Below are 27394 nucleotides of genomic sequence, written 5' to 3' on the forward strand. Positions count from 1 at the left end.
AATTCAACTGTGATTAGATAATGTACTATGTTTTTAACCAACATTTTTTCTGGTAAGACTAGGAAACTGGGTCTCAGAGAGGCTGAATGGCCGGCCTGAGGTCATATATCCAGTGAAGGGCGGGGCTGGGATTCAAACCCACACCGGCCTCATTTCAAAGCCTGAGCTCTTAACCACTGCACTGCCTTCGTTAAATGAAAACTCTGGTGATAATTTATATTCTCTAGATAAGTACTATGAAAGTGTTGATCTGAAGACTCCATGAATAATTGTTTTAAATGTTGAAGGACCAGGTCTGCTGAGTTGTTTCATGAGATAGCTATAAACATGGTTCTGATCCAAATAACGATGAAAATAGCATTTCTCTATTTTTTGCTACCCCTCACTCTACTACTGAGAAGTTTCAGCCATTTAGTGAAGCAGCCCTTTTAATTTTTTTTTTTTTTTTTTTTTACTTCTTGGTGTATTTATTTGCAATCTTTTTTTTCTTATGAATTCTTTTCTTTAAAGCACAGTTGCAATAAATAACCGCAGCACTTTTAATTTTAATTACAGTCTTCTCTTCCTACTCAGCAAACACATATAAGTGACAGACAGAAGACTTTGAGGTAGCCCTCCCTTCCAACAATGATGCCTTATTCTTGGACCATCTTGAGTACATGGGCTTCCCAAGAGTCTTACTCTTTGGTGGCCATCTGTCTCAATGGAAATGGAACCATGGCAGGTCCTGCCTTCACCCCCTCCAGAGGGGCCTTTGGCTCGACATGGGTGTAGGTCATCATACACCTACAGGCGGTAATCAAGATAGTCAATGGCTAGATGAGTTTGTTTTAATAGACCTATTTCCAACCCACAAATAGATCCAGTTTTGAGAACATAATCAATGGTAACAGACCTTCATCCTTGGGAGTAGATTTAATTATCATAATGAAACAAGCATATTTTTCTGTATGACTCAAACTTACTCCAATGAGAAGGGAAGGAACTGGTACAGTCACTGGAATATGTGTATAGTGGCTCAATTTCTTTAATCCACGATATTTATCTAGATGTTTAGCTTTGTTTTAAAGTTGGTCCCTCTACTATTAGTCACTTCCAGGGCATCGTTCTACTTAGAACGTATGGTAGAATGGGGGAACAAAATTTGATGACCTTAATCAAGCTGGAATGACTGTTTACATTCACAACAGCTGTTGGCATATGTTAAGTTTTACATTATTTCCTTCTCCTGGGACTCGTTCATTAATGGGGGTAAAGATTTGTCTTAAACATTTTTTTTTTTTTGGCAACTTCACTTAGGTAACTGCTGAACACTGAACTATTATATTGGCAGTTGGCCTGTGCAGGGGGTAGATCCTGACCAGTAACACTCTGCTTTAAATCTGCTTCTGTCCTAATCCCTAGAAGAGAAAAACTTAAGCCCAAAAAAATTTTTGGATGAATGCCACATATCTCTGCAACTATGAGTTGGATATGAAATAATTTAAAATGCAGTAAAGCTCAGTAATTTAGCACATAGGTTAGTGAAAATGCACATGTTTTGCCAAGAGGCTGCACACAGATGGAAAACCTATTTCTAGACCCCAATTCATTGGGTTCTAAATAAAAGTTACCAGTTGACTTCACTCATTGTGGAGCCTATTTTTATTTGTAGTTTTTGTGTCAAAGCAGTTGGTAGCAACTCTAAAGCTCAGGGAAAAGTCTTAAGAATGATTCTTTGCTACCCACGTTTATATCAGCAATCAGTGATGGGGAGAAAGCAGATAAAACAGTGAAATATAGACCTGTCAAGTGATTGCAAAAATTAGGAAACTATTCTTGAAAGAAAGAAATGGGTGATATATGGATGTCCCAATCGCTCATGTGTTGGATGTACCCCAGAAGTTATATATCTCTGTTGTCAGCAGCCACATGGAGGTAGATAAGGAGAGAGATTCCAGTCTCTTTCAGCTTTCTGTGTATCATTTTCATGTACAAATGTCTGCTTCAGTGTCAGAAGTTCTGTACAGAGAAAAAGCATGTGGAAGAGAAAAAAGAACAGGGCAGCTGGGTCCTGAGTAGATAATGTTGTCACCTTTTCAATGAATTCCAGAGGAAAAAGCCTGAGTTGGGTATTTTCAGCATCTTGGATTTTCCAGGATTTTCCTAACCAGGAAATGCAGTGCTGGTCATGATGGAGAACTACAGTTGGCACTGTCTCTGTCTCCAGGGTCACTCTCTGTGCCTGCAGCACTCGGCAAGGCAGGAAGGGAGCTCTAACAAAGTAGAAGGAATCACTTTCACTTCTGCTTTGAACCACGCATTTTGAACAAAATCTCTTTTACTTTATTTATTGTAAAATTGCCAAAGAAAAAGAAACTCTACTGACCAAACAAACAAAAACAAATAGTGAAAATACCAAAGAGGGTTACTCCGGAATGGTGGTAGGGGTAGGTTTATCAGTTAGTGCTACTTAAGAAAGTTTGTCGCTTTTCACTGTTTTCTGTTTTCTAGATTTTCTATGATAGCTTCATTGCTCTTAATCCATATATATTTATTTTTAAGTGGATTTTATTTATAAATCTGCATTTTAAATTCTGCCAGTGTTTCAATGCTGTGAGGTTCTTTCTGTTAAACTTAAATGGGGAATATTATATTCTAAAGCATTTACTCTGAGTCAAAAGGAAGATGAGCAAAACCAAGTTTATGATTTGAAGCTCCAAGGACATTTAAATAAATAAACATAATCATTGCATTGAAGATAATGAACCACCATCTGGCAAGAATCAACTTCTGAAATGGAGAAGCCTGGAGCCAAGTTAGTAGAGCAGGAGAGAGAATTCTTCCGGTCAGGAAAATTGTAAAGTTGTGGGTTCAGGTTCTGGTGGGGGCACTGCATTTGTGAATTTCTCCCTTGGCACCTGTAGTTAGCAAACCTATGTCTTTCCCTTGCTCCCTCACACAGGGAGTCACTTGGAAGTTCAGAGGTGAGCATGGGGCACTCTGCCCATCAGGAACCTCTAGAAATCAAAGGCTTCATCACCCATTCCCAAGGAAGTTAAAGTCATTGAAATGACGTAAGTGCTATGGGAGCTTATTCACAGTTAACAAGGTTTATCGTACACCTACTGTGCACCAGGTGTTGTGCTGGAAGCCCTCAGGTAATGTCCTTGGGAAGACTCTTGGCTTCTAGTATCAGGTTTTGGAGTCAGTTAAAAGATGTCTCCAGTGTAAGCCTTGGCAGAACTCCAAAGTTAAATTAAGCAAAATTGATAAGAGTTGGAGATTCATTTCTGTCTTGGCTGACACAACTCCTCAGCTTGGAAAGTTCTTCCTCGCTATGTCTCCTCCCCCATCCTGGCTCAGATAACCCTGATTGCCCCCAGCCCTTCCCTGGGCAGTACAGCCCTGTACAGAGTAAGAACTGTGGAGTCCAAATTGTGGACCCAAAGGGAGTCACCACCAGACCTCAGAAGAGTCTCAGCTTTCAAACCTCCAGACCTGGATTCTAGGCCCTCATCTTCCATTTATGTGACTGTGTTAGGTTCTCCAGAGAAACAGAACAAATAGAGGATAGATATATAGATATATAGATATATATATACACACACACACACACATAAATATATATATACACATTATAAATAGATAGATAATAGATAGGAAGAAAGAAAGAGAGAAAGAAAGGGAGGGAGAAGGGAAGAAAGAAAGAAAAAGAAAGAAAGAAAGAAAGAAAGAAAGAAAGAAAGAAAAAGAAAAGGAGATGTGTCTTCTAGTTCTGTCTACAGAGAAGGCCTAAAAACAATGATACCCCAGTAACAATGGGCACATCTAGAACCCATATCTTGGTTACTAAATACCATTCTCTACTAAAAGGAATCAAAACTCCTTGAAGAAATGGCCGATTCCAGAGAAAGTATACAATGAGCCTGAAACATCTTTTTGTACCAGAACATAGCAAAGTACTCAAAGAATAACAGAGACATCTCAAAAGGGCACAGGAAGGGCACAGATGGGAAGCAACTCGAAGGGACTCCTAATGGCCAAGTCAGGACCACTTTGAGCAGCACAATGAATAACACTAGCTATTGATTATAGCACACTGAATAAAATAGGCACTTACGATTCCATCGTGATATAAACAACAAAGATTACATTTAAGCCAATATCAGCATAAGAAGAAGAAGCCGCTGAATGAGAAGAGTCATGAGAATTCCGGGCATTGGAAACCACTAGTGTAAGGGTTCCTTGGTCAAGATGACCTTGGCATGTTTGAGAAACAGAGAAGGCCAGTGTGGCTGAAGTGTTCGTAGTGGGCACAGGAAGAGTTGTAATGAGATAGAGACATAGAAAGAGAGAGAAAAAGAGAAAGATTATTACAGTCAAGAAATTGGCTCACATGATCACGGAAGATGGGAAGTCTCAAGATCTGCAGCTGTTGGGAAGATGCCAATCATGCTCTTCCAGTCTGAGTCCAGTCCTGAGAACCAGGAGAGCCGATGGTATAAGTTTCATATGAGTCTGAGTCTCAAGACAGGGTAAGACCAATGTCCCAACTCAAAGAAAGTCAGGCAGAGAGAGAGAAAATTCTCTTCCACTCAGCCTTTCTGTTCAATTCAGGCCTTCAACAGATTAGATGAGGCTCACGCATCTACCCATTGGGGAGGGCTATCTGCTTTATTCAGTTGACTGAATCAAATATTAATCTCATCCAGAAACACCCTCACAGACACACCCAAAATAATGTTTAGCCAAAAATCTGGGCACCCTATGGCCCTGTCAAGTCGACACATTTCTATGTGACTTTGAGCAAAGTTGTTTCATCTCGGAGACCCTCAAGTACTACATTTCCCCACTGGGCTATAGGTTTAAATTACAAGCAAAATCCTTGGCACATTTCTGTCCAGTGGGAAGGGCTTGACAGTCAACAGGTATCAATCATATCCACCACAGTTATGATACCCTCGGAACTTTGTGTTAAACCCCAGAACACTAGTGCTTTAAATACATTATCTCATTTAATCCTCACATCTAACTTACGAAGTGTTTTTACCCCCATTTTACAGTTAAGTAAATGGAGGCTCAGTGAATTGTACCTTGTCCCACGGTCACTCTTAGTCCATAAAGCTAATATTTGGACCAGACATTCTATTCCTAGAGCTAGCTCTTGGCTCTTAGGCTACACTGGATTTCCTGTATAAGTCATGTAAATTACATAAAAGTTAATGAGCTCGCCATTATTACTTATTTTAATTGCTAGCATTGCAATAGCAGTATTGTCTATTATTTTTATTAGAAATACAAAATATTTCATCAGTGTTGTGTGTTAAATAGGTTTTTATAAGGTAGCCTGGAGACCAAATTGCCATTTATAATACTGTTTCTGAAAATGTATTCTGAATTTTAAACACCCAAACTAAAAATAAGTGTTGAGTGGTAACGTGTTTCCAAGTTGGGGGCTATCTACTGAAATTAGCAATGCTGGGTAATGTTGATTCTGGGTTCTTTAACCAAAGAAGGGCTTTTGTGTTTGTTTGGTTTTTACTTTTTAAAGACAGTGATAAGAAAGGCCACACCAGGTTCTCTCAGACTTATCCCTATCGTTGAAAAGGCTGGTCATAGGACATACAGTCAAAAGCACTCACTCCAAACCCTCACCCCAGTCTGTTGACACCCCAAGTGTATGCAAGCTCCCGAGGAGGGGAAACTAACAGAGAGTTATAAGCGCAAGATTAGACGTGCAGGAGACCTTCACCCCCAACTTCCACACATGCTCACGCACCCATGCGCGGGTCTCCTCCTGCCCACGGGGGCTCCCACTTGCCCTGCCCACTTAGTGCAGCATCTCAAGAACTGGGACTCTGGAAACAGAAGGGCCTGAGTTTGACTCCCAAGTTAGTAATTAACTGTGCAACCTTGGCCAACTAATTATTTAACATCTCCAAACCTCACATTTGTTCATCTGTAAAATAAGGCTAATAGTAACTATGTGTGGAATTGTTCTGGGGATTAAATAAGAATATTTATATTAAATTTTATATTAAATATATATATCTATATTTTGGTATATAACCATTACTACTCACTATTCTTATCTTTTCTGTTGTAACTTATGGGCAGTTTGAAGCGAGACATCCTACAAATAAAAGCAATAGAGGGACTTCCCTGGCGGTCCAGTGGTTAAGAATCTGCGTTTCCACGGCAAGGGGCACAGGTTCAATCCCTGGTCGGAGATCTAAGATCCTGCGTGCCGTGTGGTGTGGCCCAAAAGATAAATAAATAAATAAATAAATAAATAAATAAAAGCAATAGAGAGGGTGGATTGTCACCAAAGCCCTGACTAGGGAAAGTTGGAGAAGAGGCAGAGGAGAGAGGAGACAGGAAGGGGATTCCCATACGTTTGCTCATGAAAAATCAAGGCTCAGCCAAAAGTGGGATTCCCATTAGTGAGGATTTCCAGATTCAGCTTTCATTTATAATTTCTGCCCTGAGGATGTGCTGATGGGAAACAGAAATAGCTTTATTCCACCTGGGTTTTACGCAAAGTGTTTATTAGCTGCTGCAGGCGCTGGGCTCTTAGGTGCTGAGCATCAACAGCCCGGGCCCAGGTGGGGAGACCAGGTAGGTCACTGTGTCATTGTCGTCTCGCTCCTTCTTCATCTATGTCAACCTTGGAGAAAGGCTTTTAGTGCTAGAACTCATCCTACACTCACTTTCTGAAAAATTAATTCAAATTTATTAGCTAATATCTTTAACTGCCCCAAAGAGTGTTAAAAATACACCACTGTTTTAAAATACAGTTTAAAAACCACATGGTAATAGCATAACCGAAGGATCCATAAATTAGGAAAGAGCCATACATTCTCTGGAGCAAACTGAATACTCTGGTCTATAAGACGCTTCAATCAGATCAGGAATTCTTGCGTATCCTCAGTTCATCCAAAAATACAATTGAAGAAAGTAGAAATACAAGTAATGGAGATCTTTTAGCACCTGGTCATTCTGCTGATGACCTGTCAAAAATATAGCCTGTATTAAGTCAGTCAACAGCAAAACCTTCTGTTGTATTTTGTTCAGTTGATTTGTGTTTAGGTCATATTTCCATGCTTTTTTTCATCCTTGTAAAATATACCATATTTTGAGAAATAAAAAAATCAGTAAGATGAAGGAATAATATCCAATTTTATTTTTCATTTCCTTTAACCTACTGTAACTCTGGTATTTGACTTGGAAGCCCTCTTCTTTTTTTAACATGTTACATCATGTTTCTATAACATGGTTGTGCTAATGTTAAAGTATTGAAAACTTTTTTTTTTTTTTTTTGCGGTACGCGGGCCTCTTACTGTTGTGGCCTCTCCCATTGCGGAGCACAGGCTCCGGACGCGCAGGCTCAGCGGCCATGGCTCACGGGCCCTGCCGCTCCGCGGCATGTGGGATCTTCCCGGACCGGGGCACAAACCCGTGTCCCCTGCATTGGCAGGCGGACTCTCAACCACTGCACCACCAGGGAAGCCCAAAAGTATTGAAAACTTTTGAAACTAAGGGAATTAATCTAAGAGATGTTAAATTACTTCAGAAAGTCACCAGCCTATTTAGTGACAGTGTCAGGGTTCAGCCTCAAGTCCTTTGACACCAAAATCCACACTTATTCCCAGTACGTATTGGTGGTCAGGTATTTCCAATGTATGTTGATATTGAAAAACAAGTATTAGATCAATGTTTTAGTTGGTGTTAGTCAGAACATTATCTTGGTAAATCAAAATATGCTAAGGATTATTTTGATCTTACTGATATAATGATTTTCAAGTGGATTGAGGCATGATTTCTATTTGTGCAGGATGACTCCAGAGCTAAAACAGATGTTCTCATAAAGCTTCTTTGGTAGATGGGTACAATAACTCCAAACTGGGACCACTGATTTCATATTTAAAGGTTAATTGGATTCCACTAAGCAAAATACGTAGATAAATGATTCGTACAAGGGATAGGAAGTGTGTGTAAACAAGTCAGTTTCACTCCCTGCTCACAAAAGACCTGCCATGGTCCCGCTGTAACAGCCAAGGCCACAGTCTGTAGTAAGGAAGGAGCCCTAAGTGGTTGCATGAGCTGGGTGCCATCCACTGTACCACGAGGCTCCATCTGTCCTAACTGCTGGGCAACGTCAAAAGGCCTATCCTCAAGCAGACCATGATGGGGCTTGGCCAAAAAATGCACCAGTTAGATTGCCTCTTAGGGGAGGTTAAAAATGAGACTCAGTTATCCACTTACAGTCTCAACAGAAGATAAAATGACGGGGAGAAGGCAAACTGTGGGGACCCCAATAAGTTCAAGTTTTGAATAAACTCAGGATGTTAGTAGACAGCCACTGTGAGACAGCAACAATAGTAAACAATAGCAGTGTTTATAAAATGCCAGGCTCTGTTTAAAGGATTTCATACCTATTGAATCGTTTAATTTAGCAACAGGCCCATGAAGAACGTATTGACCCAGCAATTCCTCAACAGTGAGATAAGTGACTCATGGTGTCATCAGACAGCAACCACAGAAAGCCATATAAGAAGGCGACAGGGAAGCCTGGTCCCTCCAGCCACCTCGCCACCACAGGGACCCTCCAGATCTCTGCTCTGCATGTCCTGGCTCAAATACGTCTCCTCCTTTTCCCCTGAGATTCCGTTCCCTTGATGTCATCTCTACCCCTAAATAGAATTCCATGAGGCAGCATGAGCGAGTTTCTATTCTGTGCAGCCCCCAAATCTGTAATGACACTGTGATATACTCTGATATGCCATGTTATATCATGATATATTGTGACATGTGTGATATACTGTGATTACATCATATGTTGTGACATATGTGATATACTGTGATGTACTGTGATACACTATGATATACTGTGATAGATGTAATATACTGTGATGTGCTGTGATATAGTGCCAGGGCATGTTCCAAGGTGGTGGACCAGTTTTCACTCGCACCAGCAGGGATCCTGAATCTTGTTGATACCACATACTCTTCAACCCTCAGTCAAATTCCTTGATTTTTGCCAATAAAATAGGTGCAAAATGGTATCTCATTCTGGTCTTGATTTTAATTTGCGTGGTTACTAATGAGGTGGAATTATTTCTGCATATGTTTATTGGCCATCTGTGTTTTCTACAAAGCACTTCCTTGTGCATTTTGCACATCTTCTATTGGATTGTTTGTTCATTGTTTCAGAAATGTTTAATATAGATTAAAAATTACAGGTAAAGCTGATGCTCTCTTGTCACATTCCTTCTTCCCTCCTTAAAGGAAATCACTCTATCATTAATCAGTACTTATCTTTCTCAGGCGTTTTTTTTGATTTACCACATATTTCTGTTTTATAATAGGGCTATTTTGTTATTTTTAAAATTTTGGAAAAATGGTATTCTATTTATCAATCTTTGTAAAACTTACTTTAGTCTCTCAATATTATGTGTATGAGATTTATCCACATTGATAGCTGAAGCTTTCCTTTTGTCTTCTAACTGGTTATAGTATTCCACTGTGTAAACATATGAAAATTTATGTATGTCTGTTCCCACTGAGGAACTTTTAAGTTTTATCCGGCTCATTTACATGTGCACATGTGCAGAAGTTTCTCCAGAGTGTGTACCTAAAAGTGGAAGGGGTAAAGGGGTAAAGCACATCTTCACACTTATATAGTCATCAAACATATAACTGTACCAAATTTCACTAGCAGTGTATGACAACCCTTTTTTCTCCGTATTTTTTCTAACAATTAGCATATTTAGTAGACTTCTTTCCTCCAAACTGATGTGAGTTTGTAACTTAATGTGCATTTTCATTACCACCTTAGTGTGTTTGATCATTTTCTCATATGTTTGGATTCTTCTACCAAAAATCTCGTTTATCCTTTCCCCATTTCATTTGTCTATTGAGTTTATTTTTCTTATTGATTTGTATACTATTTATTATACTATTCACTATTCACTATATTTGATCCATTGTATAGTATTGATATTTACCTTTTTGGGTAAGTTTTTTTTTTTTTTTAAGGAATTCCTTAATTTTTATTATTTATTTATTTATTTATTTGCTGTGTTGGGTGTTCGTTTCTGTGCAAGGGCTTTCTCTAGTTGCGGCAAGTGGGGGCCACTCTTCATCACGGTGCGCGGGCCTCTCACTATCGCGGCCTCTCTTGTTGCGGAGCACAGGCTCCAGACACGCAGGCTCAGTAGTTGTGGCTCACGGGTCTAGTAGCTCCGCGGCATGTGGGATCTTCCCAGACCAGGGCTCGAACCCATGTCCCCTGATTTGGCAGGCAGATTCTCAACCACTGCGCCACCAGGGAAGCCCCTTGGGTAAGTTTTGAAAATATTTTCTCCTAATCTGTAGCATGACTCTTGTTTCCTTCCTTTCTTCCTTTTTTTAAAAATTTTTACACAAAAGTCTGTAATTTAATACAGTTGCATTAATATGTTTTCCTTTTTTCTATCTTTGTCTGAGGTGCACTGCCTATGCTGATACCATAAAGATATTCTCCTTATCTTTTTTCCGAAGCATTATCCAGTTCCCGCCATCATCTTTAAGTCAACGTTCACCCTGGAATTGATTTGGAGGCACTGTATGAGATAGAGAGCTGATTCTGTTTTATTTTTTTACAGACGGATAACCAGTTCTGCCCGCGTCCTTTATTAAACAGCTCATCTATCCCCACCATTTTGTAAGGCCAGCTCTGTCATAGGTCAGTTTTCCAGGCACGTGTGAGTCAATTTGTTGACTCGGTGAAGTCGGCTTCTGAATCCTGCACCAGTACCATGCTGCCCAAGGTGCTGTGGCTTCTAATACCTTGTATCCCAGAGGACAAAACTCCCCTTCTGATGTCCTTCTTCAAAAGCTTGGCTTTGGCCATTTGTGGCCCTTTTTACTTTCTAAGTGTCTTTCAGATTCAGCTTGTCAAATTCTATGAAATCCTCTTTAGGTTTTAAATAAAACTGTAGTGAGTTGCATTGAAATTGCTTTTATTAACATTATTTATGGCCGGGTCTTATTTTTTCTACCGTATTTTCTCTTTACCTGAATTTGAGTTTATTTTAAATATTTCTTATTATATGTCTCTTTATGAAGTCCTATAAATCCTTTGGAATGGGGCAGTGTGTAATTACACAAAATGTGTAAGTAAGTGCTTGTCTGTCTCCTGTGTGTAAGCAAAGTACCACGGAGATACAATATTTTTGATAGATTTAAGATCTTGTGCATCTCTGAACATAAATTCCCATTGTACAGTAGGCTAGATATAAAAATCAGTCCATGTACAATGTGTACAAAAAGGTGGACTAAACGCACACTAAACCCCTCAAATGGAAAGGGCTTCTCTGAGTTGGGATGCGGGGATAATTAAACCAAGTCACCAATATCCGTTTATTTTCCTAAATAATACTGAAAATGTAGACGCATTTTGATTTCTCATTAACTAAATTCTTATTATCCTGCATTTTCATATAGAACATGAGCACAGGCACGGAGTTTCTCAGCCCACTGGTAGGATTTTTTACTTTCTCCATTCTCCTCACTCTAACTCCAAGCTAAATTCACATAACACGCACCCTCTGTGACCTCTGTTCAAAATAGCTTCACTTTCCTTTGTATTAAATGGTATGTCTTGGGCCCAGCTGGTTTGGGGACCACTAGGCTTCTGGTCTCAGGCTCTGTCCTATGACTCGCTCATTTCCCAGCCTTTCCCAAAAAGGGTGCTGGAGAATATAGGCTTTAAGGGATGTTGATAGATATTAAATACAATGGGATTCCTTGGTCAAACAGGTTTGAAAACATAAACAAACTATATTGCAGAATTTATATGTCACTCAATCTTCAAAAGGAGTAGAATACAGTAGGTTACACATCCTCACATTTTTTTATTTGCGGTACGCGGGCCTCTCACTGCTGTGGCCTCTCCCGTTGCGGAGCACAGGCTCCGGACGCGCAGGCTCAGCGGCCATGGCTCACGGGCCCAGCCGCTCTGCGGCATGTGGGATCCTCCCGGACCGGGGCACGAACCCGCGTCCCCTGCATCGGCAGGCGGACTCTCAACCACTGCGCCACCAGGGAAGCCCTCATCCTCACATTTTTTGATCATAGCATTCTTTTTATTACACAGCAGAAGTCATGTAGATAGTGTTACACAAAACTAACTCTTGGGACCATCACTCGTTGTATTTCAAACAAATAAGTTATTTGAGAACCTTTTATTTCCTGAATGATATGGAAGATCTGCTACCAATGCCTGATTGGATGGTATAATACTTACAAAAACTCTTGTACATTTTACTTAATATTAAAATACCCAGTTTAGAAACAGCAGGTCCTTTCCTCCTGACTGGGGACATTTGAGAAGGTTGGGACCTCCTCAAATTCCAGCTACTTCAGTACAGAAGACCAGGCTTCAGCTTGCAGACAGTCAGCCTGTTGCTCATCAAATGGCAAGAAACTTGAATCAGAACATTCTCCGCACCCTGACCCTTTCAGACCATCTCCCAACTTCTTGCCTTCAACTTACTGGCAAAGCGTACACTTCCTTGAACCATCACAGCTGATATCCTCAGACATTACTTCATAGAAAGACACTCCGCCCAAGGTAAAGGATGGGAGGACGCATACTATGCAACTACAGTTGCCTCTTCTGGGGATCTGAACCAATATACACATATGAGTTGTCCATTCTGTCCCAGGACCACCTAATCCTCCAACCTAAAGTTTCTTCTGAAGGAGGAACAGGATAAATGATAATGTTTCAGTCCCCAAGCCCACAGTTTAAGGTGCCATTGACTGTGCTTTCCCCGTATCAGAATATTTCTGCGAACCCTTGGAAAGTTCCAAGCCAAAATCGCCAACTCAGGGACTTCTTCTGAATGACACAGTGCAAAGGTCATTCTGCCTGGAAGAGTGTCTAAGTGTGAGTCACCTTCCTGGGTGACAGCAAGTAACTGGATAGTGTCGTGGAATGAGTAGAAGCTTTTCAACCTGACCAGATTCAAATTCTGGATCTATCTCCCACTAGCTGTATAGGCTTTGGCAAGTTACTTCAAATCCCTGAGATTCAGTTATCTTATATTAAAATAGTGAGTAATACTCCTTCGTGGGATTGCTGAAATTATTAAATAAGGTGATATATTAAAGCATCTGGCACAGTGCCTGACACAGGGTCAGAGCTCAATCATCTGCCTGAAAAGTTCAGATCTTCTTCATCCTGATTAAATATTCATAAGCTCTATTACCTTAACTATTAGAATATATTTCTGTGTGTGTATATATATATATATATATATATATATATATATATATTTTTTTTTTTTTTTTTTTTTGCGGTACGCGGGCCTCTCACTGTTGTGGCCTCTCCCGTTGCGGAGCACAGGCTCCAGACGCGCTGGCTCAGCGGCCATGGCTCATGGGCCCAGCCGCTCTGCGGCATGTGGGATCTTCCCGGACCGGGGCACGAACCCGCGTCCCCTGCATCGGCAGGCGGACTCCCAACCACTGCGCCACCAGGGAAGCCCTATTTGTGTATATTTTATTTATATAAATAAATATTATTATAATTTAAATATAATAAGTATTAAATATTTCTTTATAAATATATTTATATTATAAATATTTATTTATATTTATAATATTTATAGATATTATAAGGAATATAAAATATACGTGATGATATTTATATTATATATTATTATATGTATTTATTATATATATTATAAATATTTTATATGTATATATTTAGTTCTTCCATCAGGACTGACTTCAACTAAGTGAAAAAGAAGTAAGGATCATATAGAGGATAAAACTATCAAAATTGACAGCGTGAATCAAAAGTTGAGACCTTGTTTTCAAACTGCCAAACCACCTGGTGGCTTACTAACAAAGAGACAAGTGAATCTATTGAATTCCATTTTTTTTTTTTTAACCGACCTAGAAATAATACATGACATTCTCTTTCCACAGCTGTGTGCCAACCACAGTGCAAACATGGTGAATGTATTGGACCAAACAAGCATCGTCCTGGATGTGCTGGAAGAACCTGCAGTCAAGGTAGGGAAACAGTGTGACACCATCACAGTCCCGGCTATTCCTGTCCTATATAAATTATTTCCTATTTTATTACGGGGTTGGCCAAAAAGTTTGTTTGGGTTTTTCGGTAAATACTGGCCAACCAATATTTTTATTTTTTATTGAGATATGATTGATATAACATTGTATAAGTGTTAGGTGTACAATGTGTTGATTTGATCCATTTATATACTGCAACATGATTATCACCATACCATTAGTTAAAACCTCTACGGTGTCTCATAGGTATCATTTCATTTTTGTGGTGAGAACATTTAAGATCTAGTCTCTTAGCAGCTTTGAAGTATGTAAAGTACTGTTGACTATAATTACTATGCTGTGCTTCAGATCTCCAGAACTTATCCATCTTCTAGCCGCAAGTTTGTGAACCTACTGCATCTTGTCTCTTTGTCTCAAAATGAGAGATGCTAGTAAACAGTGAATGCTTCAAAGTCATACAGAGAGGAGAGGATCAAAGACAAGACACAAAGTCTCCCACAGGGAGGATGACTGGTTCTGACAAAGGTGAGGGAGCTGTCCTTTAAAAGCATGGATCTGGGGAGGTGGGATGAAGACGGCAGAATAGGACGATGCTGAACTCAACTCCCCTCATGAACACACGAATGTAGCCTCGTGTGGTCCTGGATGTAGACATCTAGCACGAAGGTGAGGACTGGATGTGGAAGGTGGGTACCACTGCACAGACTCAGAGATGTTCTGGTGATTGGGTGCCTAGGGTCCCTTTGGAAAAAGAAGAGGGACTCAATTTCTGGAAGCTGGTAGGGATCCTCACGTTGGAAGAATGAGTATATGTTAAGAGCTGAGTAGTGAGACAAGATCCAAAAAGCCAAAGTGGAGGTTCAAATAAGTCACCAAAGACAGGTATTAAAGCTGGGACCATGAGATCAAGAATCTGAAAGCCAAGGAGATGAGGACAAGAGCCATGAGGTGTGCTGAGACATCCCCCAGGTTTTCTAACTGGAACATTGCTTGAAAACGTCCATCCTGACCACCAGCTTCATTTTCCAGATGAAGAAACTAGGGCCAGAGTGATAACGGACTTGCCAAGTAATTACAGCGGCAGACCATGTGCCAGGCTTCAGTGGATCGCTCCTTTCTCTTGTATTCATCAGTCAGCAGAATCATACATTCCCTGGAGAGACAGGCCTGCAGCCCTAAAAACCAGATGCTTCAGAGAAAGCAGACTGTGTCTGTCTGTTGCCTCAACTCTGCTCCAAACTTACTATGGGATCTTTCATATCTCAGCCACTGGCTGACAGGCTGTCCAGGCCTCTGGTGAACATCTGATTAATCTGAAGATATTTTGGCCTACATCCCAAATAGTTTTTCCCTTAAGATTTTTATCATCCTTAGGTAAGTTTGAAAGTTTGCTAAGCTTGCAAATTTCTTTTACCTTCCCAACTGTGAGCAGGTAACTGAAGGATAGGCATCCATTTCACTGCAGACTTTCATGAAGCTGCCCAGGCCTTACGCACAAGGTTTGTAGTCTGGGAGTCACGGATGGGAAACTGACAGACAGCAAGAGGGACAAAGGACAAAATCTGGTTCACAGATGACCGTCTAGCTCCACCTTTCCTTGCTTCTGTTACTTATCAACTACCCATTCCATGGTCTTCAAGATGTGAGACCTGTCTTCCTCTCTAAGACATGGTCTAAAAGCACGCCAGGGATATCAATAGTCAGGATAATAGCCATCCAAAACCCCATCCTCACTTCTATTGGCTTCAGCTACCTACTTCCCTGCTCTCTCCAGGGACCATGCCATCACTGGGAACAACTCCACCTGTGAAAGTTTAAACTCCAATCTTCATGTCTCTGACCCACATCCTTCTGTTCCTTGATGCTTCTCATAATTACAGCCTCTTGGTCATAATTTCTCACCTGTTCAGTCCACACCCCAGGGCTAGTCCCCTGGATCCTCTCCCCAGAACTTCAACATCTTTGATCCCCTGCTCTTCCACCATATACCAAACCATCTGAAATCTTCCAAGGAGCTTTTCTTAATCCACCTGCTCTTCCAGCTGGGCTACTGAGGGGCTGGAAACAGCCCCATCTATGCTCTCCATCTTCTGCTGAATCCCAAGGTCCATCACTGGCTTATTTACCTGTCCTTCTGCATTTCTTTTCCCGTCCCTTTTCTCTTCAGCAACTGATCTACTAATCCCCTCAAACACCCTTCAACCCATTTCATCAAGACAGAGTTATTGGGAGATAGTGGCTCCAAATTTCTATTTCTCACTTACAAATACTTATGGCAATCTTTTAATCCTCTTCAAAAGATGGGTGTCTCTCTTCTTCCTCTTTCTCAATAATTGTCCTTTTATATTTCTTCTTAGTCCCATTTAATCCCATTGTGTGAAGGATGTTGCTGTAATTATACTCTCTCATAGCTTCAACCTCTTCATCACTGATGGTAATTTCCTCACACCCTACAATTATCTCCCATCTAACACAAAATCAAAGCTGAAGTGCATTCTTTATTTTCTTTCACTTAAGAAATATTGACTGGGAGCCTACTAGGTGTCATCCACTATGTCAGGTGCAAGAAAACTTACTGGAAAACAAGGCAGACATGACCCCCCACCCCCCACTTCATGGAGCTTAGAGTCTAGTGAACGAGACAGATGGTATATAATGACAAACATTAAAAGAACTATAAAAGAGAAGCACAGGCTGCTACGGGAGCTTGTATCGGGGGAGATCTCCTGGGCCCAGGGTGGAGAGGTTTCTCTCTGAGAGGATAGGTTTGGGTAAGCCAGGATCTGGCGTGGGTGTCAGCCTGCCCACCACATAGCTGGTCATTTCTTAATCTTGGTCACCACCCCTTCCTCACCCCTTATTTGGACCTCTTTTCAGAATACTCTGTATCTCTACATCCTTGACTCCCTTGACCCCTCAGCTCATGGTCATGTGGCTTCTGTTTCAGCTCTGCTTCCAGATCTGCTCTAACCATCATGACCTCCTGGCTCTAAACACAAAGAACACTTCCCAGTCTGTGTTAAACGGAAATTCACTAAGATTTCTCAAAAAAGAGACTTGTGTATATTCTCTTCAGTAACTGTGTACCTTGTGAGGGTGAACAGGACTAACATCTCTTTGTTACATGAAATTAGGACTGGAATGTAGGATATAACCACCAGCACAGGAGGTGTTTTTTAGATCAAAAGTTAACAGTAGGTTAAACAGTACTTAATTTAAAAACCTCAATGGAATAAATAGACTAGGATCTAGAAAAACACAAATCATCAACATTGACTCAAAGAAACAAAAGCTTGACCTAAAAAAATGAAATCACCAAAGAATTGCCTTTAATGGTTTTACATATTTTTCTTCCCCAAATGTCAAGGGGTGTATAGTCCCCGTGTTACAGACTACAGAACCTACCTCCTCTCCATTCTATGGAAGGAGCCACTAGCTCTATTTGGCTGTTGAGGACTTGAAATGGGGCTCATCTGAATTGAGATGATCTATGCATGTAAGTACACACAGATTCCAAAGACTTAGGATGGAGAAAAGAATGTAAAATATCTCAATAATTTTTACACTGATTTCATGTTGAAATGATACTAGTCTTTTATTGGGGGTTAAACATATCATTAAAATTAATTTTACGTTTCCTTTTACTTTTTAAATGTGGTTACTAGACAACTTAAAGTTACATATGCGGTTTGCATTATATTTTGATTGGACAATGCTGGTCTGGTAACCAACAGGGCACATGACAAATCACCGTGGATAACTACCATGAACGTAAAAGCAATACTGAAAACAGTATTAGTGACACCTGACATTTACTGCGATTTTACTGTGTACTGGTACTTTGTTAAATATTTTACACAAACGATCTCACCTCTGGTCTCAGAACAACCCCACAGGGCAGGTAGGTAACTGCTACATCTTTTAAAAGCATTACTGTGACCTTACCCAGGTGACATGGCCGGCGTGGGACAGAGCACGTACTCTCCACCTTGACGCCCAGCCTCACCTTCATCCACCAGATGAGAATTAGGAAGGAACACGTGCAGTGTCATTCTCTTTAAGACGTAAGATTTCTTAAGCTCTCTGCTGCTGAACTTCAGGCCAGTTTTCTCATGTTCTGGGGTCAGTTCCTGGCCGTGGCCAGGGAAGAGGCTGGGTAATGCATCACCAGCTATTCAGACGTGTAACCCAGGCTGAAGAGAGATGCAGGCCGGCCCACACTCAGGCTGCTGGGCCTTTGACCATTTGGAATTTATTTGCATTTCCTCTGTCCTCCTAGACAGGAACAGGCCTTTTCAAATGGGCTTAGCTCTCCAAATCCACTCAAAATGTCACAAAATTAAATGAATGATTTCTTAGACACCATGGGGAGTAGAAACCCAATAGCAAAACACTAATGGTTTCCTTTGCAGGAAGCCCCTTTGAGGATAAAAGAATTCATCTAAGAGTCAGACCCCTTCCTGGCTGGTGTGTCCGTCTGTCAGATGACAAGCCGTGGGGAGTCAATAGCACCCTCACCCCACTCCATCTGTGATCCCAGAGAACAAGAGAAGAGCAGGCCAAAGGGAAGCAAATCCCGATCCTGTGATTTCAATTACAGGGAGGTGAAAAATTATTTGATATCTGAGCTTGCTAAAGGTGCCCATTCCTTCTGCTCCAAAGATCTTTCCTGCTAAACTGAACAAAAGAGGAGAAAGAAGTTTCGATGCACATTGAGGGGAAGGGGTAGTGGAAAGAAAGCCAGCACAGCAGGCAGAGAGTTGATGACAATGCAGACAAAAGAAAGAACTTCTTAAGATTCTTTCTAAGAAACGGAATTCACACGGCACCGGTTCTTTTATTAGAACATTTCTTGCCCTCTCCCTTGCTCTGTATCTCTCACCCCAAGAATTAGATTTGGGTTTTTGCACCCAGGTTGATAGCACAGATTTGATTGTCACTCTCAAAGATAACGTCACTTGAGCCTCTGTGTCTCGGCAGCGCCAGCTAACTTGTGGCAGCCCCTGGCAGGCGTCCACCTTGGTTTTCCTGGAAACAAAATCCAGCAGGGCTTTTGGCAACGGTCTCTTTTTATACCTCAATGAAGAGACAAGTCTCCTATTAATTGCAGCCCTTGCTGGGAGAGACTTCTCACTGGGCAGAGGCAGCAGGTATATTATTCTGACTATGGAGTCCCAAGAGCCAGCATTCACACCTACCTTGACTTCCAGGTGTGATGGAGCTCAGTTATCTCAGCTCTCTGAGCCACAGTTTCCTCATCTGGCAAATGAAGGAAAACGAAATTGATCTGTAGGGTTGTGTGAGGCTAAAATACATATCAATTCCTGGGCTCACAGTAGTACTTTGTATCTCCAGAAACCAGCTCTCCTCCATGTAAAGAAAGAATCATCCTAAATTAGACTTTTTGAAGTTAAAAATCCCTTGTTCTGGGCTTCCCTGGTGGCGCAGTGGTTGAGAGTCCGCCTGCCGATGCAGGGAACACGGGTTCGTGCCCCGGTCCAGGAGGATCCCACATGCCGCGGAGCGGCTGGGCCGGTGAGCCATGGCCGCTGAGCCTGCGCGTCCGGAGCCTGTGCTCCGCAACGGGAGAGGCCGCAACAGTGAGAGGCCCGCGTACCGCAAAAAAAAAAAAAAAATCCCTTGTTCTATACAAGTTCAAATTACAGCATCCAGTAATGGTGAAATAGATGTGCCTCCATGCCCTGCTGCTAGTTCGGCACTGTTAGCGTTTTCTCTAAAATGCTTCTCCAAGCCCTGTGCATATTTACTAAACATGGTACATCACTGTCCGGTGATCAAGGAGAATAACCTCAGGTTATGTGGCAACTGAGAAAAATCGTGTCATTTTCACATTTCTGCCGCCCCATGTACTTACCACAAACATGTTGCTGTGCAAAGCTGTGTAATGACAATAATCAACATGACATGATAGGAAATGATAACACTTTAGTATAGGAACGTCTGAGGGAGAATGCCGTGTAAAAATTCTGGCATGTTTGTTCTAAAAATTAAGTCAAACTACCTTAGGGTCACATGTTATCAATGTGGTCTCTTCATCTAGACTGTACACTTGCCAAAGGCAAGAACTCCTTCCAGCATCTCTGTGTTTCCTTCAACATGTGCCACTTTGCTTGGCAAACAGTGGTTGCCTAGTGAACATTTGTTACTTGGCTCATTGATTGATTAAAAACAAAACCTTTTTGTCTTGAGGCTACAGAAGCTGAAATAAAGGGGTATGGTTTTCCTTATTTCCTGGAGACTGGAAACACAGCCTCATGTTAAGACTTTGGGCACCATCTTTGTGCAACACTCCCGCCAAAGGGCCCCCTTGCTCAGCACCCGAGGAGGCCCGTTGGGACCTGGGGACTGGAAACTATGCACCTCAGTCCAACCTCTTCCAAGTATACAGACTCATCTCCCTGCCTTACTTCTCTACCAGTATGTGTGAGCTTGTGTCAAGACCCTGCTGAGCAAAGTTCAGACCCACGTGGATCATGTGTAGGCTGACCACAGAGAAGCCCAGGGTGGTTAGGGGGAGCTGGTCTCAGAGGTTCCCAGAAACATAAGGAGGGTCCAAAATCTGGGTGGCTGTGATGAAGAGGAAGCAGAAGCAGAGTGCAGCCCAGTTAGTGAAGCAAGGCTCCCTAGAGACTACAATGGATGAAGATGGGTTGGAAGAGATCTCATCAGACTTACAGAGGCTGTCAGGGCCCCGCCCACATTCCTCCTCTATAGCCCATAAGTGCACACAAGCCTGACTTCCACCTGCCAGTGTCGCCTGTTTGTACCTAAGCTGCCAGAGTCTGTGTTGCCCGCCCCGGAAGTAGGCAGGAACACCAGAGGTTAAGTAACCTCCATTCACCCAGCAGCCCTCCAACAATGAGTGAGAGGAGGTGATATAGAAACGCCTTAACTCTCACCCCCAGCTGGGATAACTCTGAATCACGTCATCTGCACTGGCTTCCAGAGTTCCCCGGTGGGATTAAGCCTCCATGTTTCCTGGGGTCACCTCCCAGGTAAGCTACTTGCACCCAATTCCTTGATGTCGATTCTGCTCCTACAGTTCAGCACAGAGTCCACCTTCCCCCATTTCTAGTTCCTTACCAAGTGAAGGAGAGTCCCGTGGAAACTGTCTCCCTGACAGGGATGTACAGACAAAAACCATTATCAGCACAACAGCCGTAAGGAAGACTCCACATTGGCATGGAGCACAGTGGTATGCCAAAAAAGACCAGTTCACTGAGCCAGCTGGAAAGGGCAGTGAGGTCTCAGCCAGGATGCCCAGAGGGAAGTTCTCAGACAAATGATCAGCACGGAGCAGTGAGCCCATGGACATTAGGCACGCACGCTTGGATGACACAGTGTCTGGGTGGCGTTCTGGCTCTCACGAGACTGTCACCAGCCTGGCCCTGAGAAAGCTGCTTGGTGGTGTGGATATACCAGATGCCTTCAGGGTCAGTGAGCTGACCAGGGGCCAAACCCTGCCCAGAACTAACTCCAGGCTTCAGACGTGACTTTAAAATGGGTTGAGTCGCCAAGGAGATATTTTTCACATCCACTTGTCACTTTTTGGTGCTCACCTTATATGACTTTTCAGCAGGCTTGGTTGTTCACGTCCCTCCTTTAAAAAACTGACTACTTTGAACTCTCTCTTGGGCTTCACCTCTCTGGCTAGACGTTTTTCTGTCAACATTTTTTGTGGGGAGTGGAGGAGTTAACGCTCCCCTGTTTCTTAGGTGTATCGGGTCTTTTCTTCATGAGGAGAATATGGGTTTTTTTTCCTTTGTTGAAACTTTTTTTTTAACGTCTTTATTGGAGTATAATTGCTTTACAGTGATGTGTTAGTTTCTGCTGTATAACAAGTGAAGCAGCTATACATACACATATATCCCCATATCTCCTCCCTCTTGCGTCTCCCTCCCATCCTCCCTATCCCACCCCTCTAGGTGGTCACAAAGCACCAAGTTGATCTCCCTGTGCTATGCGGCTGCTTCCCACTAGCTATCTATTTTACGTTTGGTAGTGTATATATGTCCATGCCACTCTCTCACTTCGTCCCAGCTTACCCTTCCCCCTCCCCGTGTCCTCAAGTCCATTCTCTATGTCTGCATCTCTATTCCTGTCCTGCCCCTAGGTTCTTCAGAACCACTTTTTTTTTTTTAGATTCCATATATATATGTGTTAGCTTACGGTATTTGTTTTTCTCTTTCTGACTTACTTTACTCTATATGACAGACTCTAGGTCCATCCACCTCACTACAAATAACTCACTTTTGTTTCTTTTTATGGCTGAGTAATATTCCATTGTATATATGTGCCACAACTTCTTTATCCATTCATCTGTCGATGGACACTCAGGTTGCTTCCATGTCCTGGCTATTATAAATAGAGCTTCAATGAACACTGTGGTACATGACTCTTTCTGAATTATGGTTTTCTCAGGGTATATGCCCAGTAGTGGGATTGCTGGGTCACATGGTAGTTCTATTTGTAGTTTTTTAAGGAACCTCCATACTGCTCTCCATAGTGGCTGTATCAATTTACATTCCCACCAACAGTACAGGAGCGTTCCTTTTATGAGGAGAATGCGTTTTTACTGTACTTCATGTTTATATATTTTGGGCCTCCTCATTATAAAACATGTGTAATCCTAATTCCACAGTGTATTGCAATCAACTAATTTATACATTTTCTTTTTCATAAAGTCATGAGCTAAACAGTTCGTGCACATATTGTGATATATCAATCCCTGCATGGAGTGGCTTCCCCCTGCTACTGGGTCCCAGATTCTGCAGCCTGGCCTGACCAGACCAGGTAATCAGTAAAACCTAAAGAAGGGTCTCCACGTAGCTCATTAGAAGGATCTCCACATAGCTCACTGCGTTTTTAACGCAAGTCATTTCCACCCAAAAACTATTTGTCATTTTGCTTGTGCAGAGTTAGAGCCTCTCATACCCACTGGGGGAAATATACACAACAATGTAGAAGTTATTAGTACAGACATCCAAAAAGCAGCAACTGGGATGCGGACTTTTTCTAGAATAGTTGGCAAGGGATGTAGTGGCGGAGGAGGGAAAGGGGGAAAAAGCAGGCCTTCACCAGCCCCCTGGCAGTGGATGAGTCCCCAGATCACGCAGAGGGAGAGAGTTTCAAAGAGCAGGCCAATTGATTGATGTCCCCTGGAGATCTTTTATCATTCCTTCTATATCATCGGCTCTTATAACCAATGAGTACTCCTTCCTGAACTTATGATGCTGGAGATCCATCTATCTTCCAGTGAGAAGGTTTAAACCAGAGTTGTGTGTGTTTAAAACCCCACTGACCAGCCTTCATTCATTTCTTTAAGTCCACCTGAAAGAGGAGTTCTCTATTACCTCAAAGATATTAAGTCCCTGGGTTAATTGTGACCTTGACAGATGTATGACAGGTCAGTGCCCGTGACTGAGAGATGTGTCAGAAGCCCCTTCATCCTCATTCATTTCATCGTTTTAGAACCCAAGTCAGTAGCGTGTGAGGCTGGATCTGATTTCCCTTTCTATTTCTCAAAACGAACTCAGAGCACAGTTTTTGGAGAATGTTGAGGGGATGTTATTTAAGCTTGTCTCCTGGACAGCAATTTTGTTTTCTGATTGCTCTGAGTTGAAGGCGCGTGTGTGCCACTCTGATGAATTGCATTAAGAGCACTCACAAGCAGGCAAGTCAGGTAAGTCTGAGGACCACCAGGACTTGGGGTCCAATTTTTTTTCTCAAACTCTGGAAGATAAATAAATTAGCACACTAATTTAAAAACTGCTTAATTCTTGGAACTTCCTTGGTGGTCCAGTGGTTGAGACTCTGCGCTTCCACGGCAGGGGGTGCGGGTTCAATCCCTGGTCGGGGAACTAAGATCCCGCATGCCTTGCAGGGAAGCCAATAAATAAATAAATAAACTTAATTCTTAAAATAGTAATAAATTACACAATTCTAGAATTGTCAGGGTGAATTAAGCACTGCCTAATTGTCTAAAAACGGAAGTAAATTCCCTTCTCAAGTTATTATTTTAGTGCAAAAAGTTCCAACTGGATCCACAACTTTTTGCAAAGCTTAGAGTAACATTCTGCATTTTCATCCATAAACAATTTGAAAGCATTCACCCACTTCTCAACAGCTTACGGCAGACCAATTGGAACTGCCAACTCTGTGCACACGTGCAATTTTTTTTGAGGGTGTTTGTGTGACTTGTTTTATTCTATTTTTTAAATTTTTATTGGAGTATAGTTGATTTTCAATGTTATGTTAGTTTCTGCTGTATGGCAAAGTGAATAAGTTATACATATACATTTATCCACTCTGTTTTTAGATTCTTTCCCCATATAGGTCATTACAGAGTACTGAGTAGAGTTCCCTGTGCTATACAGTAGGTCCTTATTAGTTATCTATTTTATATATTGTAGTGTGTATATGTCCATCCCAATCCCCCAATTTATCCACCCCCCCCTTTCCCCCCCCGGTAGCCATAAGATTGTTTTCTACATCTGCACAGGTGCGATTTAAAACCAGCTTTTACCTGGATCTAGGTGGCATATAATTCCACCTTGTATGCAAAGTGCATGAATTAAAACAGACACAAAATGTGTTTTCTGGTGTCCACATCTCTACATAGTCTTACAAACACTTTGGTGACAGTGCAATCATTAACTGTGTGCTGCAAACCCTCAACTGTAAAATTACTTAAGAAGCTCTGGTAGCCTTGCCGCCCCACGTGAAAGATATATAGGTTATTGCTTAAATTAGCATTAATATTCATTTATTACCATATCTAAAGAGTTACTCCATTGATCATTGCCTGTCTAGAATCTCCAGAGATTCAAAGATACATGCACCCCAATGTTCATAGCAACATTATTTACAACAGCCAAGGTGCAGAAGCAACCTAAGTGTCCATCGACAGATGAATGGATAAAGAAGATGTGGTGTGTGTGTGTATATATATATATATCTAGATATATACATACATACATACATACAGTGGAATATTACTCAGCTATAAAAAAGAATGAAGTCTTGCTATTTTCAACAACATGGATGGACCTAGATGATATTATGCTGAGTGAAATAAGCCAGACAGAAAAAGAAAAACACTGTATTTTTTCACTTATATCTGGAATCTAAAAAAAACAAAACAAATGAACAAATATGACAAAACAGAAGCAGGCTCACAGATACAGAGAACAAACTAGTGGTTGCCAGAGGGGATGGGGGTGGAGAGATGGTGAAATAGGTAAAGGGGATTAAAAGGTACAAACTAACAGATATAAAATAAGTCACAGGGATGCGATGTACAGCACAGGGAATGTAGTCAATAATATTGTAATAACTTTGTACTGTGGGTAGTGTATAAAAGTATTGAATCGCTATGTTGTACACCTGAAGCTGATATAATATTGCAAGTAAACTATACCTCTTTTTTTTAATAAAAAAAAATAACAAAAACAAATCTCTAAAGAAACTGTAGCACCTGTAAAATAAGTTTTGAAAAATTAAAGTGAAAAACTATCTCCTGATAGTGGAAATTACTTAAGGACACCAAGTACTGTAAAACTAATTTTGATCTGCATTTAGAAATAAGAGGTAGGCAGAAAGTGACCTTACCACCTTTTGAATACCAGGAAAAGGCCATTGAGATCAACAACATTAGGAAAAATGGGTTTGAAAATATTCAAGTCATGATTCTATGAAATGAGACTCTAAAATTAAGTAGAAGTACTTAATACTTTGGAGTGGAATGTTACTCTAAAAAGCAATTATAAATAATCCAGAAAAGAAGGAAAAAGACTCCGAAAAAAACCCATAAAACTGTAATAACTACATAAGGAAATCTCCCATGAGCTCAGAGTTTTGGGTAATGTGTTTAATGATGGGTTTACCTCGTAGAAAATATTCAAACATTCCTTGAACATTCTTGGAGGTCTGGGACCGATGTTATGACTTTGCAATTACATACTTTCATAATTATAGTTTCAAGTTGAAACAGTGTCCAGGATTTCAAAAACTCTCTTGTCTTAAATGATAATCCTGACCAAATTTCCTTGTCTTAGGGCATCCCCCCAAACCACTCACTGACTCCTCACTCAATCCAAACTGGATGAAAACTCAGCTCACATAAAACGAAAAACTTGGAAACCCGGCTGATCTGTCAGCAAGCCAAGCTCACGTTAGAAGTTAGAATTTAAAATGACAGAGAAATGGAAAATGCTTCCATGTTGTTTCTGTAATGGGAGCATCTATTTTCACAATGCAGGGTGGTGTCACTGCCTCTGTGGCAGAGAACTACACTTATGGATAGATCCACTGTTTTTTATTTGCCATGATGGGTTCCACCAGGATTCTTTGGCTCATTTCATTACCCCAGATTTCTAAAGAGTACCTTTAACTCACCAACATGCTTTTTATACATACAAACACATAAATATATATATATAGTATAATAATATATACAATATCATTAACTATAGGTGCTATGCTATAAATCTCCAGAATTTGTCTTGCATAAAGTTTTGTATCCTTTGATGATCACCTTCCCCAATTATATATATATATATATATATATATATATATATACACATATATAAAATTGACCCCTAGCCCCAAATCCCTCTCTATTCTCCTACCTTTATGATCAGAGTTGGATGCTGGGTAAGATTTGAGGACTCTTTTTGCCTGAGCTTAAAGTAGTTGGACACAATAACCGAGATATGGAAACAATCTAAATGTCCATCAACAATGAATGGATAAAGAAAATGTGAGATATATATCTCACATCATATATATATATATATATATATATATATATATATCACATTTTATATATGAATATATGTGAATATAATTCAGGCTTAAAAAAAGAAGAAATTCCTGCCCTTTATGACAACATGGATAGACCTAAAGGGCATTATGCTAAGTGAAATAAGCCAGACACAGTAAGACAAATACTGTATGAGCTTACTTATACGTGGAATCTAAAATAGTTAAACTCAGAAGCAGATAGGAGAATGGAGGTTACCAGGGGCTGGGGAGAGGGAGAAATGCGAAGGTGATTGTCAAAGGGTACAAAACTTTACGCAACATAAATAAATTCTGGAGATTTACAGCATAGCGTCTATAGCTAATAATACTGTATTGTATACTTAAACTTTTCCAAGAGGGTAGGTCTTAGGTTAAGGGTACTTATCATACACATGTACATATAACGTACACATACAAACAATTATTAATAATAATAGTGAGGGTGGGAGAAAACTTTGGGAGGTTACGGGTATGTCTATGTGATAGTTTCACAAGTATACAC

The 27394-nt window shown here is 41.0% G+C and overlaps 1 long non-coding RNA gene across 1 annotated transcript in view; it reads right to left on the reverse strand.

Moving 5' to 3' along the window:
• The window catches only part of LOC149748459 (uncharacterized), a 165021-nt gene that overhangs the window by 80751 nt on the left and 56876 nt on the right, over positions 1-27394 (reverse strand). The window contains exon 3 of the long non-coding RNA XR_016394395.1: positions 4379-4459. This is a non-coding gene — a long non-coding RNA (uncharacterized LOC149748459). The remainder of the gene's footprint in view (positions 1-4378; positions 4460-27394) is intronic.

The sequence above is a fragment of the Delphinapterus leucas genome, chromosome 9 (assembly GCF_059928025.1).
Source record: "Delphinapterus leucas isolate spDelLeu-1000000601 "Yukka" chromosome 9, BTC_Dleu_Yukka2, whole genome shotgun sequence".
Classification (NCBI taxonomy): domain Eukaryota; kingdom Metazoa; phylum Chordata; class Mammalia; order Artiodactyla; family Monodontidae; genus Delphinapterus; species Delphinapterus leucas.